At 43.9% G+C, this 19,659-nt stretch overlaps 1 long non-coding RNA gene across 3 annotated transcripts in view; it reads left to right on the top strand.

Annotated features, from left to right (window-relative positions):
- LOC309840991 overlaps positions 1–19,659 on the top strand; it is a 261,870-nt gene that overhangs the window by 128,783 nt on the left and 113,428 nt on the right. The gene's annotated exons all lie outside the window — the stretch shown is intronic.

Raw genomic sequence — 19,659 nt, 5'->3', positions numbered from 1 at the left:
TCAGAGGACTTTTCCAGCCCAAGAAGGATGCCTGTCTAGGAAATGGCAGCCAGCTGTTTTCTACCTTCCTGCCTCTACACAACAAAGGGAGGTGGCTTGAATTGGAAGCCAGAGGGGATGAAGATGGTCATGAAGCATGAGTTTCTGAATATTAGGGTTAGCAGAACCTGGAAAGTGTTATCAAGTGCGCCTTCAGAATGACTTTCTGCTTTTCCCAGAGTTCTGTGGGTGTTTTCTTTCCTTTCACAGAGGCAGTGACCTAGACGTAATGACAGGGTGGCATGGTATGGATTTTGGAGTCAGATTGGTCTAGATTCAAGTTGCAGATTTGTTGCTGTTAAACAGTATGGTGGTAACAAATTTCTTAGCTTCTCTGGACATTTAAAAAATATCTGTAAAATGGAAGGTACAATATCAGCCATATAGGTCTAAATAAAATCATGTAGGTACTATGCCTGGCTTAGGGCTTACTATATAATGAGCATTCAAAAACGACCAGTCTTCCTTTCAGTTCTAGAACTCTCAGAGCTTCGTTCCATCGATACACTTGTGGATACAGCATCGTTCCTTGATTTTTAAAAAGTGAGCTTCTACCTAGAGCTTAGTGCTGTGAGGTTTACATGTAGTTTCTTCCCAGACAATTTACCCTGGAGGCTGGAAAAGAAGCCAGACAAGGTACGTCACAAGGGAGCAGAGCTGAGGCAGGGAAAATGGAGGCCAGTTGTCCACAGCCAGTAAGTATAATAGGAGTGGGATCCTGGGTGAGGAGCCCCTCAAGAAAGCATGACGGGAAAGTGGGGGCTTGATTAGAACCTTAAAGAACAGCTACATTTGGGATAAGTCAAAGGAGTGGAGGTAGAAAGAGGGAGCATCGTGGAGGTTGAGGTGACAGCACTGGCAAACCCACGGAAGAGGAACTGAGTGTGAAGGTTGAAGCAGGAAGGTGGGGTGGCTGAAGGATGTCAGTAAGGGGCTCGGGCCCTAGAATTAGTTCTACCTTGGTTTTGGTTCAGAAACTGCCACTTGTGTCCTCGTGGGTCAGTTTCCTCCGCTGTAAAATGGGCATCATGGTAGGATTAAATGGTACCAGAAGCAGATAAAACGCTTCAGGCACGTTTGACTGCAAAAACCATGCTTTAACCCACACATGCAGCCTTTGTAATAGGACTGCCAGTCAAGTATTATTAATGTGAGATATGAATAGATAAAAGGTAATAGCTCCAAATGACGGTCGCAGGACAGAATTTCCTGGGCTGCTGTGGAACTCCATGACGGTGACCTCTGGTGTTCTCCCAGACAGCTGCTGATACCCACTTCTCCCTCTGTGGGTTGTGATTCAGCACTTAAGCATTTTCCCTTTTATCTCCCCATTTGCATGCTCAGATTAGACATGGATTTGGTTAGACCTGCATCTGTTGAGACGGCCAGCCAATAATAGAAGCCCCATAGGGACTAATGCCGTCTGGTTTCAGGAGTGGGTCTAGCGAGTGAGGTCTAGGTCAGGAAGCTATTAGCTGCAGAGTCAGGGAATATATTCAGCTGTCATCACTTTTTAATTAAAAATAGCCTGGTGGCACTTGCATTCCACCACTATGTTGTAGAGAGTGGAACACTACACTCTCCCCTATGGTGGGTCCTCCCGCAAAACAGGACACCTGTGTTCTCTGTGGTCCCAGGTCTCTAGAGCTTGTCTAGAGACCGTGAGAAACCTAAAGACCACTTTAGGAGGGAACGGGTGCAATGCATACATACCCTCTTCCCACCTCTACGTTTAGTAATGGTAGGTTGGTGATTCGACTTAACACCGTTGAAATCTGCAAATGCTATAAATCAGGGCTTCTTCCTTGGTGGAGAAGACCCTTTCAAAGTAGGACTTTTTTTTGACATTCCAGGTTTGGTCCCCATTTCCCATCACATTAAATCCATTTCTCCCATCGCTTATATGGAAAAGAACCTTTAGAACTAATGTGCCATCAGTATAAGAACCCACTCCACTAGAACGAAGTTCAAATCCCTGCTCCTGAATTACCTGTCATATGTCATATACCTTGTCTACTTTGTGAGGCATTGGTTTTCTCATCTGTAAAATGGGGCCAAGAATGGAGTCAACTAATTAGGTTCACTGGGATTATCAGTAAAATCTTTCATGTGAAGGATTTAGTACCATCCCGGCATGAAACAATTACGAGGTAAACGTCAGGTACTTTATTAGTCCCAGAATTTACCATTCTGGTTGCGGGACATGGTAAAAAAAAACTGAGCAGGTATAGAAAACTGGGTGTTATGGAGCTTGTCATAAATGTAGAAGTCTGATAAGGATGTTATTTGACACAGTTCTCTGAACCATGTAATAGTGAAGTGTACCAATCGGGGCTTCAGCACTTAATTAAAATGTTTAATTTATTACTCTGGTGTTTTTTTGCATTTAAAGATATTCGTGCAAAACAAAATGCAGTAGAGTTCCCACTCTCTTAAACCAGCATAATGTACAAATTATATATTCAGCATCTTATAGCAATATGCATATAAAATATCTACATATTTGTAGCTTTGTCAACACAAAACATTTCTTTTGTGCCTGTTTTCTATAGGCACACCAGCACAAAATCATTTTTTTTTAAAGATTTTATTTATTTATTTGACAGAGAGAAATCACAAGTAGGCAGAAAGGCAGGCAGAGAGAGAGGAGGAAGCAGGCTCCCCGTCAAGCAGAGAGCCCGATGTGGGACTTGATCCCAGGACCCTGAGATCATGTCCTGAGCCGAAGGCAGAGGCCCAACTCAACTGAGCCACCCAGGCACCCCAGAACAGAATGATTTTTGACAAATACGGTCAATTTCTACTCTGGAATAAATCTAATTTATACTCTTTTAGGGTTTATGGTAGGAAAGAGAACACTGAGATCCCTCTCATAGGTAGGCAGACAGACAGATGAGAGAAAGAGACAGAGAGTGCTATAAAGGCAAATAAAAATGTTTGTACCAAGAGCTAGTTCATAGAAATGTGAAGTTATTTACCTGTGTGGTGAGCTAGATAAGATTCATTTTGGATGAATGTGAGTTAGCCTTGTTGGAATCTTATACATGAGCTAGTAAACTTTGATTAAATCTAGTTGCCTATAGTGACTAATTTTAATTTGGTTTTCTTTACGGTGCAGTTTGCTTTTTCAAAGTTAGCCAGATCAAAGGTGGGGGTGCAAACTAGCACAGTCCAGTGGCAAAAGTCACCCAACCTTTACTAGCCTATTTACTACAATACCTGCCCCCTGGTTGCACTGGTTCTAATGGCAGCTCTAGAATTCAGTGGCTCTCTACAAGGCTCCTCTGGGCAGCATGTCATACATTTTCCAATGAAGAATCCCTAGCCAAAGTGCAGGAGAATCACCCAGAGTGCTTTTAAAAATGAGCATTCCTTGGCCAAAGTTCAGTCCTATAAATCGGATATGGGCAGATATGGGACCCAGGAAATTTGCATTTTATCATGGGCTTCAGATAGTTACTTTATCATGGGCTTCAGATAGTTACTGTCCACACCAAACCATGGCTTTTGATATACTTCATATCCTCGGCTTCCTTATTCCTTCTGCTGCTGCCTGAGTTCAGAGTCTCAGCCTGGCTCCTACAGAAGGCTCTTCATTGGTCTCCTAGTTATCCTCTTTACTATAATAAATATAAACTGAATAAAATTCTGATCTTATAGTGCCAGATCCTTCATCATATCCTACAGTAGGGTATTTTCTAGAGGATAATTTGCTCTCTTCTCTAAGACATATAAAACCCTTCCCAGCCTTGTCTTCTGCCATACCAACTCAGTGGTCACTTGCACGCTGCTACCACAATGATAGCTCTCCCAGTTCTCTGGACACATTTGGCTGTGTCGTAGTCCTGGGCCTCTGCTCCTGTTCTGGCATCTTGCCAGAATGACCTCCCTTCTACCTCCTCCTGGCTCTCTTGAAAATATCTACTTATCTTTAACATAAGAACAGAAGAATTACCTCTTCCATGATGACTTACCCAAATTGGTACCTGTTTTTGTGCCCCCTGCCACCTCCCTCTGATCTGTGTTTACTTTGATGACAGCACCTGTACCACTCCACTGCAGTATTTGGGCTTTTGTTTGTTTGTTTGCTTTTGTTTTAAAAGATTTTATTTACTTATTTGAGAGAGAGAGTGTGCAGGCAAGAGAGAGAACAGGAGTGGGGATGGGAGGCAGAGGGAGAGGGGTGAGCAGACTCCCTGCTGAGCCGGGAGCCCAATGGGAGGTTCAATCCCAGGACCCCAGGATCATGACCTGAGCCACCAACGGCAGAGAGGCTTAACTGACTGAGCCACCCAAGCACCCTCCACTGCAGTATTTACTGACATGTCTGCCACTCCCTTGAAGGCACAAGCTCATGTCTCCTACCCTTGGTATCTGAAGGAACATAATGTTTTCCAGAGTAAATGAATGAACCCATAAACTGTACTCAAGGGAGTTTCAGTGTATTCCCAAGCTGAATTTGCAGCTCAAGAGTTGGCTGTGTCATCTTTTAGTGATGTACATCTTATCAAGTTATAAAGATCACAAGAAAAATGAAACAACTTGGAGTTTGTCATATGTGAGCAGAGTTCCTATATGTGAGCAGGGTCAATCCAGTTTGAGTAATAAGTACTAAAACTGGATGAAGCCCACAAAATGCTCCTTCCCTCCAGGACAGGGAGACAAAAAAAGGAGAATGAGGTAAATTAAACCAATGTCTTTGTTATATAAATCTCAGGGTAAATTTGGGTAAATGAGCAATCTCTGTGGCAAATGTAACTGATCTTTCTGGAGAGTTATTTGATTTAATTGGTTGATTTAATTTCCTAGCAAATGAAATCTGAAAATACTATCCTGGAGAATACTTGCTTGCTACAAATCCCTTCTCTTATCTAAACCTCATTTATTTCAATTAATTTCCCATCATTCCTTCTCTCTGTCTATAGTGTAATTTGGGTATCTCCCAGTTTTCTTTCAAAGTGACGGTTCAAAGATCAAACATAAAAAGCTGAAGACTTGCCATTCTACCATCTAAGGCAATTTCAAAATCAGTGGTTGCCCTCATGGGTTGTGGGTGGGAATGTAAAACAGAACAGCCACTTTGGAAAACAGTGTGGTAGTTTCTTAACATGTTATATGAAAACTTAGTATATGACTTTAATCAATTTCACGCCTAGGAATTTACCCAAGAGAAATGTATATCCATGTCCACATAAGGACTTATGCATGAATGTTCACAGCAGCATTATTCACAATAGCCAAAAAGTGGAAACCACCCAAAGGTCCATGAACTGGTGAATGGGCAGACAAAATGAGGTGTATCTGTACAATCAGATACTACTCAACAACACAGAGAAATGGAATATGGGTATATGCTATAACACAGAACCTCAGGAACATGCTAAGTGGAAGAAGACAGACATGAAAGCACTCATATTGTATGATTCCATTTATATGAAACATATGAGAGGGTAGATTTATAGATATTAGGCAGAATAGCAGTTGCCTGCGTTTGGGGGTGGGGAGGAGCCAACAATGAATACAGACAGGCTTGAGGGAATTTTGGGAAGTGAGTGAAATGTTTTAAGACTGGATTGGAGTGAGAGTTGCCCAATTCTATACATTTACAGATCACCATTGAATTTTAGTTATAATGAGTGAATGCCATTTCATGTAAATTATACCTCAACAGACCTATAAAAATGGTTGACATTGGCATCCTGTAATCTTCCTACTTTTATTTTAGTGATATTACAGTTTAAAAAATCTTTCCCACATAGTGTTTTTTTAAAAAAGTGTTAATCACAGAATCTAGATTTTAAGTTGGCTTCTTTCCTCTTCCACAACCCCCTGAGACCCTTCACCTTTATACCAACAGAGATATATTCAGACTATAAAAACTTTCTCTCCTTCAAACTAATTAAGCTCTGGTGACATCAGCTGTATTTGGAGTGCACCTGATTAAGGCCATGATGCTAATTAAATTCCTGAATGATTAGAAATGCAAATTACCAGTCTTGGTTCTACAACAGGCATTGCTTGTAGGCTCCAGAACAGTAGAGGAAGTAGCCCACCTCATGTCAGGTAATGGAATGCTTTTGAGTCGAATCTGAGTCTAATGGGAAAATAATATAAACTATGATAATATAAACTATAATAATATAAACTATGGGGCAGTACGTCATTGATAGAGGCTGCATGTTTCTAGGTGGCTCATAACCATGTGAGCTCACTGAGAAGTACTATAGTGGGATAGAAGGACCCCCCCACCACCAAGTTTTGGAGTTATATGGAACAGAGTTCAAATCCTTTCTCTGACACTGCCAGTGGTGTGATCTTTGGCTAATTATCTAACTTCTCTGAGCCTGTGTATCTTCATCTATAATAAGGGATTCAGTTATCTATCTCAGAGGATTTGAGGGCTAATTCAATAAGATCACTTATATCTCTGGGCCTAGCATACAGGAGGCATGTAATAAGTGGAATAAATTCATGGAATAGCTTAGATAAACTGACTCTTCATTTATTTGACAAATAACTGAGAGCCAACCATACATTTATTCCTTCCATGCAGCAAATATTTACCACATTCAACTTACTGTATTCCTGGTAATACTTTTAGGGTGCAGGATACATCAGTGAATTTAAAAAGACAAAAATCCATACCATAGCAAAGCCAACTTAGATAATATCTGTACACATAATAAATAACTAGATTTTATGATCGACTACAAAGAGGTATATCCTATGGAAAAAACCAAGGTGGGGGCAACGAGGATCTAGAAAGATGGAGGTGGGGGAGAGGATAGGTTGCAATTTAAGGCAGTGAGGGAGGGGGTCACTGAGTAGGTAAAAAATGAGCAGAGCCTTGGAGGAGATGTAGGGAGCCTGCACTGAGCAGCAGATATCTGGGGAAGAGCCTAGGAGGCCCGGTAAACAACGTGTACAAAGGTCCCCCCAGGAGGAACAAACCAGATACCTTCAAGAAGTACCAAGGGGGCCCGTTACCATGGCAGACACTAGTTGTACAGTGATAAATGGAGCAGTCAGAAACAAGTTCAAGTTCTGCCTCTGCCACTTACCAACTCTGTGATCTTTAGGTAATTGTTTAACGTCCCTGAGCTTATAGCTCTCCATTTATAAAATGAGATTGGAATATCTAAAATCTATTTCAAACGATTATCTGTCCCCAAATATTGAAACATTTACTGTAAATCATTTCTGAAGCTAGAATCTGCAGATTTTGCTCTAGTAGAACAGGAACTTCTGTTTGATTTCTGTCTGGTTCTGATCCATTTCATTGCATAGGGCCATCCTCTTGTCCTGAGCCTATTCCAGAACTCCAGCATGGTTGGTGGGGTATTGAGGAGGTGGGACTAGCAGGGATAGAAGTCCTGTTTGGAGACATAAAAAGGGATGAGAGAGATAAGCCTTAATTTATTCACTCAGCCAATAGATACTGAGTTTCTGCTCTGTGATAGGCATGGAGAAGAACCATGTGGAATGTGTGAAGGTGTTAGAAATACCAGCCCGGCTATAGGTTTTATACATATGTAAATATGTGTCTGCGTTTGCCTGTATGCATGTAGTTTATCAACTGTGCACCAAAGGTGATTCAGATGTTTCTGGAATGTTCATCAGAGACTTCAGGCGAATAATGTATTGGAGGTCAAGATAACAGAGAAGGGAGATGGTGACTCCTTCAGTGTTGGTCCTCTTGAACTTGTCTCTCGTTGTCTTTAGCTGGCTATGAATGGTGTCACGGAAAGAATTCTGGATTCAGAGTTGGAAGACATTGCTTAGATAGCCATTCCTTTACTTTTTAGCTGTTTTTGTCTTGGGCTTGTCATTTTTTTAACTCCCCTGAGCTCTATTTTTTTCATTTACATAATGGAAATAAAACTTATGCATCATGTGCCTCCTAAAATGTCAAAGATCCAATGAGGAAATGGATTTGAAATCATCTGATAAACTGTAGAATGACAAGGTAAGGCAAGGTATAGGCCTTCACTAAAGAGAGAGGCTGATGGGTTACTAAATGTGGGAAAGAGCAGTTTTGGCATTTCTCCACAGAATAGACATTTGGTGCTAATTTATGCACATTAGTGAATTTTGTGCTGCAGGGGGCCCCACTCCCTGGTGGGTGTGCCATCCGTGACAAAATCAAGAAAACCACGTACCTTAATACTGTGATCCTTCCAGGCAGGGATGAGCCTGAAGGAGACAGGCTCTTGAGGGCCACCTACTTGGCTGACAGTTCTGCTTGAGAACACCCTACGGAAGCCTAGAAAGTTAGATGAATAGAAAAAAACCTTACCCCCCCCACCAATAGTTAAGTTCATTTTTCACCCCAGCTTTCTAGTCCTCCGGGTTCTATATCTTGGGCATGTTGGAATATTGTCACTCCACGGTGAGTGGTGGTGTTGGGCCCTTCTTCCCCACCATCTGGGGTGGCTGAGAGTGAGAAGGGGAGAGTGGCATACTTTCAGTGGGAGAGAAACACTTTCACGAGTCAAACTTAAGGCACGTTCTTGGAGAAAAGAGAATGATTCAGGAGAAAGGCAGCCAGATGCTCTGTAGAAGCACATGTCTGATCGTAGCAGACGTTGAGGGTGGGCAGGAAAGAATCACCAAATCTGAAGAATTACGGAACCCTCATTGTGGATAGGACTCAAGTAAACCATAGATTCCTGTGCACCTCTGGTCCCACCCTCCGGATTGCAAGCCATTCCTCAGGAGGGGCAAGGATTTTGCATTTTGCTCTGTCTCTGACACTTACCCTGGGGCTTGGTCTCCACAGTGTCTCCAGATATGTTCTTGAATGGAATGGTGACACTGGCCCTTTCCACACACCAAGGTTGGCCAGGGAAGGAGAGGAGTCCTGAGTCTTCTGTGGGTAATTTACCTCAGTGTTCCATAGTTCTTGACATTTGGGGAAGATTTTCATTTAATTAAGAGATGAAAATATTCCTCTTCTTTGGTACCCATTAATTTTGAGTGTGCTTGTTGCATCAACAGTGGGCTAGAAGTGGACCAGAAGGCAGAGCTTTTCAGGGCTCTGTGACAGGCCTGGGGTGCCTAGAGTAATTTACAAGGTGTTTTCTGAGATATGGATGGTTATAACTTTCTTGTCATGGTAAAATATGAGAAAACAATTTTGATAACTTTTAGACATTTTCAGTTCTATTTGAGCTTCAGTATATGGCTTCATCTATAATCTTCTTGACTTTGGTAAGGAGTTTTTGAGTCCTGAAAGTCTTTGAATGGTCTCCATCACCAGAGTGTTCAGGGACAGCTACAAACAATCCACTTCCCCCTATTTACCTGTGAATATGTGCTGGTGTCTTAAAAACAAAAACAAAAAAGGGTCCTGGTCTTAGTTCATTTATGTTTTGGTCATGATTTGTCATAAGTGGTGCTCTTTGTTTGGCCTACAGTGTAAAACGTTAGGGATTTCTTTTTTCTGATTTAATTTGTTCTTGTATTTTACATTTTTTCTAATAACGTAAGAAGCATATGCGATTTTAATCTTTACATCTTAAAAATCAGGTATCAGGTATTCCTAAATAGAAAATGATTTATTTTACTGGAAGAATTTTTAGAAAATCCATATTTTTTGTCTTCCATAACATTTTATCACTATAAAAGTAATGAATAAAATTTAATTATTTGTATGCCTAAGTCTCAAATAGAATCTCCCAAATTCTTCCTAACTTACCCCAGTTACACAGTTATAATTTACTGTGTGTGTCATGACGTGAAAAAGGTAGACAACACAAATGTAAATGATCGTTTTAAGCAATTTTTCACCCACTCCTTTGGACTGGATAGAAGGGGGAAGAAAGCTAATCTTGGAGGAAAGGATTTGGTAGAAGACTCCGAGATGTTATGTTCACTTTTAAAGTTCCATTTGCTACAATAGTGAAATAAAGAGGGTAAGTTACATTTCAGGATGTTTCACAATGGTGGACGCAGTCTGAGGAGATTGCATGTGTTTTTGCAGGTTCCTGTCTTGCCAGCTGGATCCCCCTTGCTTCCTCCAGGAGAGAGAGGGTTGAAAGAGCCAGCAGGAACTGAGAAGGTAAATGTCACTGCTTCTAGACGGCCGTCTTTTGAAGTTAAACATGGATTTAACAGATTTCAATGTGGCATAGTCATACAATTCCTACAATTCATTAAGCCACGTTTAAACGAAAAGTAAGTGACAACCCTCCCATTTAAAAATAATTGAGCAAGTGTTTTTATATTGAATTGAAACACTCCATCTATTGAATAATACACCCAGTATGGGAGTAAAAGCACAACATGGATCTGAAACTGACCTTAGATTACTATTCCAGCTTGTTAGAAGTGTGGGCAAGGGATGCCCCCTTTTCTTCTTGGAGGGCTGGGGAGAGAGGTCAGGGCTGAGAAAGTGCACCTGCAGCTTTGAATGGCCCTCTTGGGACGGGGTGGGGGCGGGGTCAGGGACAAGGCGTGAAGTCTGTGCTCTCAGGGGTCAGGTTGCCATATTGAGTATATAAAAATACAACCCATTCAATGTTGGGGCTATACTTCCAGTAAAAAAAAAAAAGTCTGTTGTTTACCTAAAATTCTAATTTAAGCGGGCATTCTGTCTTTAACTGGCAACTCTGTGTGGGAAGGAGTTGCACGGAGAGGGATCTGGCAAGAATATCAAGAAAAGAGGGAGTCTACAGAGTGATGGGTAAATATTAGGATAGGGGGTGGAGATAGTATTATTTCTAGGTCATGTACTTAGAACGAGATTTGTACAGAATTTCTAAGAAAGCACAGGAGCAAGGTCCTGGTCAGGGAGGCCTTCAGATGATATCAGTACTGATGCTTGAAGAACAGAAATTACTCACGGAAGGAAAATGCTGGGGGTTGAGGAAGGGTTTTCCAGGCGGAACAAAGCATGCGCAAAGGCACAGAGAGATAAAACAACACCAGTATCCACCTCTGGGAAGTCCTTCTTGTCCCACTTGGCGGGGGAGGGGTGGCAGTCGTCCTTCCTTGCTTTGTGCTCTCCTAGCCCTTTATTGGAGACTGAACCCCCTTCTGCTTTCTGCTGTTCAGATGTCTATGATGAGGGTCCCATGGAGTTGGAGGGGGGAGGTTATGGGACAGACCCCAGACCCATCCTGGGCTGTCCTAGTTGGGCCGTGCAGCCAACAGTGAACCTTAGTTGAGCAGACCTCACTTTTTGCAGAAGATTGAGAACGAGCACATGAAATGTTCCAACAATTTTCCAACCAGTGCCGGATTTGGGTGTATGTATATGTACTTAAGCAAACATAGAGAGTTGATTTATAGGACATCAGAGATGAAGTTCCTAGGAGTGTTTCCCCACCAGAGAAGTAGAAATATGAAAACAAGCCAATTGGAAATGGAAATCAAATTGGTTATATTCTCTAGGCTTTATCTGCAAGCCTACCCACACTGCCTAAGTGAACGAAGTGATTTCTCTCTTGAACCACTCAGCAGGTAACTGCCTTTGAATGTTATTTTTCAGAGAAGAGGTTGTCCTGCATCTTGCGTGTGATGCTTTTATCCCTGTGCTTAGAAGCCCCACCTGCTTAAAGTTCTTCAGCTTAGGGTGCTGAGTACTCAGGTAAATAGGACCGTGCTTGGGGGCACAGAGGCTGAGGAGTTCCGGTGTGTGTGTGGAAAGGAAAACTTGCTGGCCACCCTCTTCCCACGTGTGGGTGTGATTCAGAGGCGAGCTCACCCAGAGATAAGAACATCAAAAAGGTGGTTTCCCCTAATAGCTTTGAGATGTAAATAAATTTATTTTTATTTAAAAATGCTGTTTTCCAGGGGTACCTGGGTGGCTCTGTCAGTTAAGTATCTGCCTCTTAATTTCAGCTCAGATCATGATCTCAGGGTTGTGGAATCAAGCCCCAAGTTGGACTCCATGCTCAGTGTGGTCCACTTGAAGATTCTCTCTCCCTCTCCCTCTGCTTCCTCCACCAACCTCACCCCCCCTTTTTCTCTCTTAAATACATTAAAAAAAAAAATTTTTTTTTTTTAAATCCCGTTTTCCAGAGCTGTTCGAGACAGAATAAGTGGTTTTTGTTGTTGCTTTCATTTTGTTGGTGGTGAGGAAGGCTATGTGGGGAATTTTACTTCACCAGCAGCTAAGGGTTCTGAGTGGTGGGAGTCCTTCAAGTCTAGGAGGGTTTATCTTGCCTCTGCACATTCTTTTTCTCTTTCTTCTCTTTACGCATTTCCTCCAAGTGCTGGCCATCCAAGAATTGGGCTCAGACTTCTGAGGACCTACCTTGGCTTTTCCTTATTTGTGAAAGAGCCCGTATCTGGCTCTACGCTCCATCTGGGAGCATAGAGAGCCTTGCAGAGAGCCTGGTCTCCTTTGCCTTTCCTGGCCCTAATGCCTCCCTTCTGGGAGGAGTGAAAACCATGCTTGCTTTCTCGGGGCCCACGGAGGGTTGGTTTCTGCTCTCCTGCGCCACCTGCTGTAACCAGCTCCAAACGCAGCCTTCCTGGTCCCAGCCCCAGGCCCCCAGCAGGAGCCAGAGCCAAAATTTCAGACCAAGCAGATGTTACTGAGACTGCCAGCTTTCTGTCCTGGTCTTATCTGGGCTCCCTCCACTGGCTCTCTAGATCAGAATCCCAAATGTCCCCAGATGACTTGCCTCAAGTCACGCAGACCCTGAGCTCCTTGGCCAGAAGGAGGGAGCCTGCCAGTTTGGGGGTTGGTGACCAGCAGCTCCTGCCAGGTTCCTGAATATGTGGTCAGGAGAGACCAGCCTCTGCCCGGCAGTGAAAATGCAAATGAATTTTTTGCACAATGTCAATATACACATGGCACTTGTCCTTGAATGGGCTCTCCAAAACGTCTCCAACATGTTCCCTGATTGGGCCACTAGTTTTTTCGCAATTTGCTCAGGAATTAGAAACTTTGCTTTGTTTTTTAAGCACCCTGGACTTTTCTGTGTTCTCAAAACTTGGTGATTCTAACCAAGGGACCACAAAAAAAGTAGGGTGCTGCTTTTTACTAGCTAAACTGAGTACCCTTCCCCTTATTTCCTGTTCTAGGTTGAAAAGCTCTTGATATGGGACTTAAGCATTTGTTTATTGACCGTCATTACAGAGTCTGGAACACAGTAGGTTTTCACGACAGCTTTTTGGAAGTCCTTTTCTATTTGTCTATTAAGTGTAAGACCTGTCAGGCCTGAGACTCAGATAGTTCATTCCTGATTTAAGCCTGAAAAAATAAAGCTGGCTTGGTAGAAAGAAATGATGAGGGATAGTAGTGATTTCTACTATTACTCTGATAAGAACAAGGATGTAAGCAGCTGCTGTCTCCTGAGGTTAGAAAAAGTAGCAAGGTATGTGTGCAGGAGACAGTCAGGTTAGATCTGAGATAGAACTTCCTGAGAAGTTACAGTACACTCTTATAAAAATACAAAGGAGAGTTTATTCCAGCAACTAGTCTAGAGATAGATACACACCTGTTTAGTTCAGTAAACTCTTACTGAATTCCTAATTATGCCAGCACCATACTGGAAGCTGGAGTTAGAAAGATTATGATAAAGTCCAGTCCCTGACCAGTGGGGAGAATGAGACAAATAGATAGCTTCAATGTCATTTATTCAATCCTAGGGAAGACGTGTACCTGGGCTGCTGTGGGTGCATGATGAAGGGGCACTAATTCAAGCTATGTAGTCAGGGAAGGCTTCCTGGAAGAGGTAATATTTATACCGAGTTTTACCATCGGGTGAGAGATATCTAGATGAATAAATGCAGTCAGTGCATTCTAGGAAAGGTGGGTAGCTAGATTAATAGATGTAGAAACATCTTTAGATCATAGAAAATCCTTTCAGTTGTTCCGAGTTGAGTCATCTGGGAAATGCTGTTGTCCCATAAGAAATGTCTTATAATCCTGATGGCAAAAGGGGGGCTTGGTTTTCTGTTCCATGTTTGACTTGTCACCTTACTGAGACAGCCTTTCATGGATTTAGGAGGTTGGAAAAGGTAAAGGAGGGAATCTTATTTTCCTCTGGCTCCAAGGGTCATGATTCTTCAAGCAGCCTCTCTGTTCCAGGGCATATTCAGAGCTGATATGTCCATGATTCTTCAGATCCGATGTGTTTGGGGGCTGCCTGCAAAAACATGGGATCCAGGAGGCCACACGGAGGAAGGCTAGGGCTGAGGCCTGTCTGCTGGGTCAGAGAAAAGAAACAAATTGTGACCTAGAAACTCTCTCAGCAGCTACTTTCTGAATCACCAGGCCCCATTGTACAGATCGGAAAACTGAGGCCGACGTCCCCTGGAGCTGCCTCCCAGGTCCTAGGGAATTAGAGGCAGCTCCTGTGTATTCATTTAGCTTCTTGTTTCTTACTAATGTGCCGCAGCAAATATCTCCGGGTGGGAACCTGTGAGAGGTCTTTTTCCCAGAAAGAAGTGCTTTTGAAATGGCAGGCCAGTCAGTACTGGCCTGTTTCCAGTGGATACCCTGTGTATTGGGCCGGCATCGTGGGGTGGGGGTTCCCAGCCTCCTCCAGGGAGGTCATTCAATCCCAGCCATGGCAGCTGGTGTCCTCCCTGCCCTGGACCACCATCAGAGAAAGGAATTCGAGGGAACACAAAGAGTGCTGCCCGTGGCTGCAGACCTGAGCCCTCCACGCCCACTTGCCCGAGGCGGGCCCCAGTGGGGCTGGTGCCAGGCGCTGTGCCACTTCCCCGCCCCTTCCTGGGCCCCTCGGCTCATCTGCTGGCTTTCAGAACTGCAGCCCTCCTGAATGGGTCTTTGTGTGCGCCCCAGGAGCTGGCTCCGAAGAGCCCTGATCGAAATGCTGGACAGAGATGTCTCCTCTGGATCCAGGCGTAGCTCGGCGCGGTGCCCGTCTTGTGGGAGGCAGGCCTTTCTTATGCCGCCGTGTTGCTCCAGATCGGGACTAAGCTGGGACCCTGACAAGGAGGGGAAATGTTCTGCACCCCTGCACAGAGAGGTCATCGGCAGGGCCACGGGGATGCCGGGGGATGCCAGCGCCTTGGTCGGCTCCCCCGAGCTCTTTCCCATTTGCTCTCTTTGCTCCGTTGCCCCCAGAGATGACTGTGGTGATAGGAGTTCCAAGAGCCTCCATTAAATGAACCCTCTTTATGTGCCAGTCATCGTGCAGAGGGTTTTATCCCATTGAATCAACCCTTCCCTGCAATCCTGTGACATACATCATCTTACTACCCCATTTTACAGGTGAGGAAACCAAGCTTGGAGACATGAACCTACACTGGAAATTCTTTTTTTTTTTTTAAGATTTTATTTATTTATTTGAGAGAGAGAGCATGAGTCAGAGTTGGGGGAAACAGAGAGGGAGGGAGAAGCAGACTCCCTGCTGAGCAGGAAGCTGGACACAGGGCTCCATCCTAGGACTCAGAGAACGTGACCTGAGCCGAAGGTGGAGGCTTAACCATCTGAGTCACCCAGGCGGCCCTGCACTGGAAATTCTGAACACAGATTGGATGGGCCTCTCCCGAGGAGGATAGCTCACTCCTTCTAGCCCTCAAGGTATTTCCTCCAGACGGGAGTCCCTAAGGCCTCTCCTTGCTTGGCTACCTGAGAAGGCACCCTTCTCCAGGGCACTGGCAGACTCAGGAGACCCTCAGGAAAGCGGATTCTGGTTCTGGCAAAATGCAGACAGCCTCCTGGCCTTCCGGAAGGCACACTGTGTTTATACTGTCAATCCTTTGTGCTTTTTTTTTTTTTTTTTAAACCAAGAATAACATTATGTTTTATAAGATAAGAGAAGCTGGAAAAACTTGGGGGTACAGTTACATCCAGAAAATTTTGCTGAAGGTCCCTACCCTCCCGCCCAGGAGATAACATGGTGCATGAGGGCCGGAGCATGGGATTCCTTTCAGGAGCTGGTGCTTCCAGCTGGTCTACCAACTGCACTGCCCTGGTCTTACGTCCTGCCGTGGTGATGGAGATAAGAATTAACTCCAGGTGTTGGGCTCTGTGGCATTCTGGTCAGGTGGAAATGTAGGCACAAGTTTTGGTTTTATTTTTTTCTCTGGAGATAGTTATGATGCTAATGATAACCTCTATATTGACCTACCTTACCTCTCATACATCTGTGGCAGGGCTGACTACCCTGAGAGGTGTGATCTATACCTTTCTTATGGAGCCAAATTCCATGACCCTTTTGAGGGATGGAGATGTTAACCATGGTTTTAAGAACCGCTCTGTTACCTAAGCCAAATGACCAAGTGGGAAGGGCTGTGTTATTCCATTTGCATAGAAGCTATGAGCAATCGATAGTAAAACAAACACACAAAAACAGCAGGAGAAGCACAGGTTAGGTCTTAAGAAGAACTTCCCAACTGCGCAATGTGTTGAGATAATCAGGCAAGATTATAAAATGGCCTCTAAAGTTTGTGAGTTTTGTTTTGTTTTGCTTTGCTTTCTAGGCTAGAATGATTGTAGTCTATACAACTTCCGGGGACTGGGGAAAGAGTCTCATAGGCCTTACGTAAAGATAGCCCCCTTTGGGTTGATCTTCCCCACATGACAAGAAACTCTAGAACTGGGATCCTCAGAATTGTGTGTGATATGCTGTGTTCCACCCCTCCCTGTGAAGAGTTAGTTAAGTCCGCGGCCAGCCACTAGTGCACCAGCGCCAGAAAGGGCCATGTTGTAAGGATGGACAATGTGACGGATTCACTGTTCCATGCATTGTTCTCCAAGTTGCTTTTTTTGACCCTTTATGCATTGCTCTGATATCCACTCTATTTCCTTGAACATGTTCCTCCATTAAGCCATTGCTATCATCATGGATTATTATTAGAGTCTAACGGTGGTGATATATGATAAATACTTATGGTTCAAGTAACTGATCTGTAAGGGCAGCAGAGGAATACCCATCACAGTCAAGATAATAGTCTGTAGATGATGAAGTCCCTAAGACGTAGGGTGTTGCACACGCGAGTCATAAACGTCCCTTTGTATGTCACCGTTCTTTGGTGTTTTCCTTGGGAGCCCCTTGTTTCTTCTTGACTTTGTTAATCTCATTTCTGAGAGTGGAACTCACTATTTAAACAACAGTTAGAGGGCCCCTGGGTGGCTCAGTGGGTTAAGCTGCTGCCTTCGGCTCAGGTCATGATCTCAGGGTCCTGGGATGGAGTCCCGCATCGGGCTCTCTGCTCAGCAGGGAGCCTGCTTCCTCCTCTCTCTCTCTCTGTCTGTCTCTCTGCCTACTTGTGATCTCTCTCTGTCAAATAAATAAAAAAATAAAAAATCTTTAAAATAAAAATAAAAAATAAAAATCTTTAAACAACAGTTAGAGGTAGCAGATTCAAGAGCCTGAGAGATAACTCGGGGGAGATGTCAGAAAGGACTCCCTGGTTGTGACAAGGAACATATATAGGAAAGAAACCCATGTGGGTAGCACAGGTACAGTCCACCTCAGGTGCATGGGCTCCATGAAGGGGAGGAGTTTTCTGGATCTTGGTCCTTTATTCACAGGGTAACATGGGAGTCACTAGACAACTTAATCTTTATGAACAAAGCTGGCCATTCATTTGCTGGACTTTGGTCAGTAGGCAGTGCAGAGTCACTGTGTTTGGACTCTGACCAGTGGGCAACAGATCTTCACCAAGAGTGTTTGAACAGAAAAGTGACAGGATCAGGGGCATTCATTGGGAAGGCTAAACTCTAAGTCGCACGTAAAATGGATTACGGTGGTTAGATACAATTACTGGGAAACCAGTGGCAAGAGATAGCAAAAGCCCAGCAGAGAAAATATGAGAACTTCACCAAAGACAATTGCAGCAGGAATAAAAGAAAGGGATTAATGCAAGAAGACGTGGAGGAAGAGTGGTCAGAGCTTGGCAACTCAGCAGCCACAAAGGAGGGCTCAGCCAAGGGAAGAATGAACTCTGCCAGGGTCACTAGCTGTGTCCCCAGGGAGCCACTGGGCGCTTGTCCAATGGTGGGGGGTGGGGGGAATAATTGGAAATTCTGTGGGGTTTTTTTGCTGAGAAAAAAGGAGGGATCAGCAGTGGCCTGTTAGCAGTGCATACTTACCCCCATAACCTATTATAATGGGTGGAATGGGTCCTTGATAAAGGGTGAATCAAGATCAGAAATAGCGTGTTGGACACAGGTTTGCATTTGCACGATGGGCAAAGCCATTGTGTGGATCCCATTGCTGCTGCTATGCCCCCCCCCCACCTTAATGGGGATGATATCTAATACTTCACTTGCTTTTTGTTAGTGGGGATCTCTGCACACAGAAGTGGAGAGAATTCCACAAAGAACTGAGAGGAAAACATTTAACAGAAGATGCCATGGCAACATCCCGCACGAGCAACAATATCAGGTGACTTGCAGTGTTTTAAATTCCTCCCCCTTTCACTTTTCTCGTCACCATTTCCCGACTCATAAATCCAGGGCTCTGATGCCAGATTTCCTTGGCTTTAACAGTGAAGTGAGGAATGACTTGCAATTAAGTTCTGTGTTCACTTCTGTTCTGCCACCTGAAGACAGAAGGCCTTGGGAGGTGGAGTGAACGTGGCATCTCACTGGGCTCCACAGTTAGAGATTGTAGCATGGGAACAGTGGGCATGTCCCCAGGGCCTCTCAGATAACCTGGCGGCACATTCTTTTATGCTAACTTCAGGACAAGAAAGAATATTCTTTGGATAGACAAAACCCAGATGACTAAAGCTCTTTCTTTAAAAGAAAATCCTTTAAAGGGGAGGGGAGGTTGCTCTTTCTATGATCCAGATTGATTTCTGGCTAGGGACCTATGAAATCTCCTGAAAACGAACAGCTTGTGAGGGTCTAGCTATCTTTTTCTTTTTCTTTTTTTTAAATTTAATTTTATTTTTTCAGTATTCCAAGATTCATTGTTTAGCTGTCTTCTTAATTAAAGACAAGAGATCTGATACTTCTCATACCCCGTTTGGTTTTCCATCTTGAAAGCTGCCTTTAGCCCAAGATGGTCTTTCTTTCCTTGGTTGAAAAAGCTCAGATCTATACTTCAATAACTGATACAGGAAAACTAAGCATCCCTATAGTTAAGTCAGGCGAAGTTCAGTCTGTGTAAGTTCCTCCAAAGCACAGGATTGTGGTTACTTCCCATTGCCAGTCCCCAGGGGGTCTGGAGCTTCTGGATGAAACAGAGCTGGGCTCCCAGGGAAGCCCACTCCTATGAGGGGAGCCAGCATTAACCCTCTTGCTCATAATGCCAGGCTCTTGAATAAGGGCGCTGAAGTCAGCTCAGGGTCCTCCAACGTATTTACCCATCTGAGAGTGAGCCTTGCCCTGATTCTTTGTCTTCTAAATTAAAAATGGCGGGTTTGATCTCAGAACCCTTTTGTTTGGGTAAGAAGGTTCAGTACTGGATGCCTACTCTAGGTATCTCTGGACATGCGCAAGTCATCTTGGCCTGTAGGAACAGTTCAGATTTTCCTTCCCAAGAGACTCTGTTTCTCCAGTCTGAGAATACCTTTGGACCCAGAGCGTGAACCTACAGTGCTCTTGCCTTCATTAACCATGAATTGATGCCAAGAATTGAGGATGCACTTCTGTAATCATTCCGTTGTTGTTCCTGTTGTTGGAAGGCTGCTTGGCTGATCTTGCAGGCACCTTTCAGAAGTAGTCAGTTCTCAATGATC

Source organism: Mustela nivalis (assembly GCF_964662115.1).
Source record: "Mustela nivalis genome assembly, chromosome: 9".
In the NCBI taxonomy this organism is placed as follows: domain Eukaryota; kingdom Metazoa; phylum Chordata; class Mammalia; order Carnivora; family Mustelidae; genus Mustela; species Mustela nivalis.
This window is presented reverse-complemented; position numbering and strand designations above follow the sequence as displayed.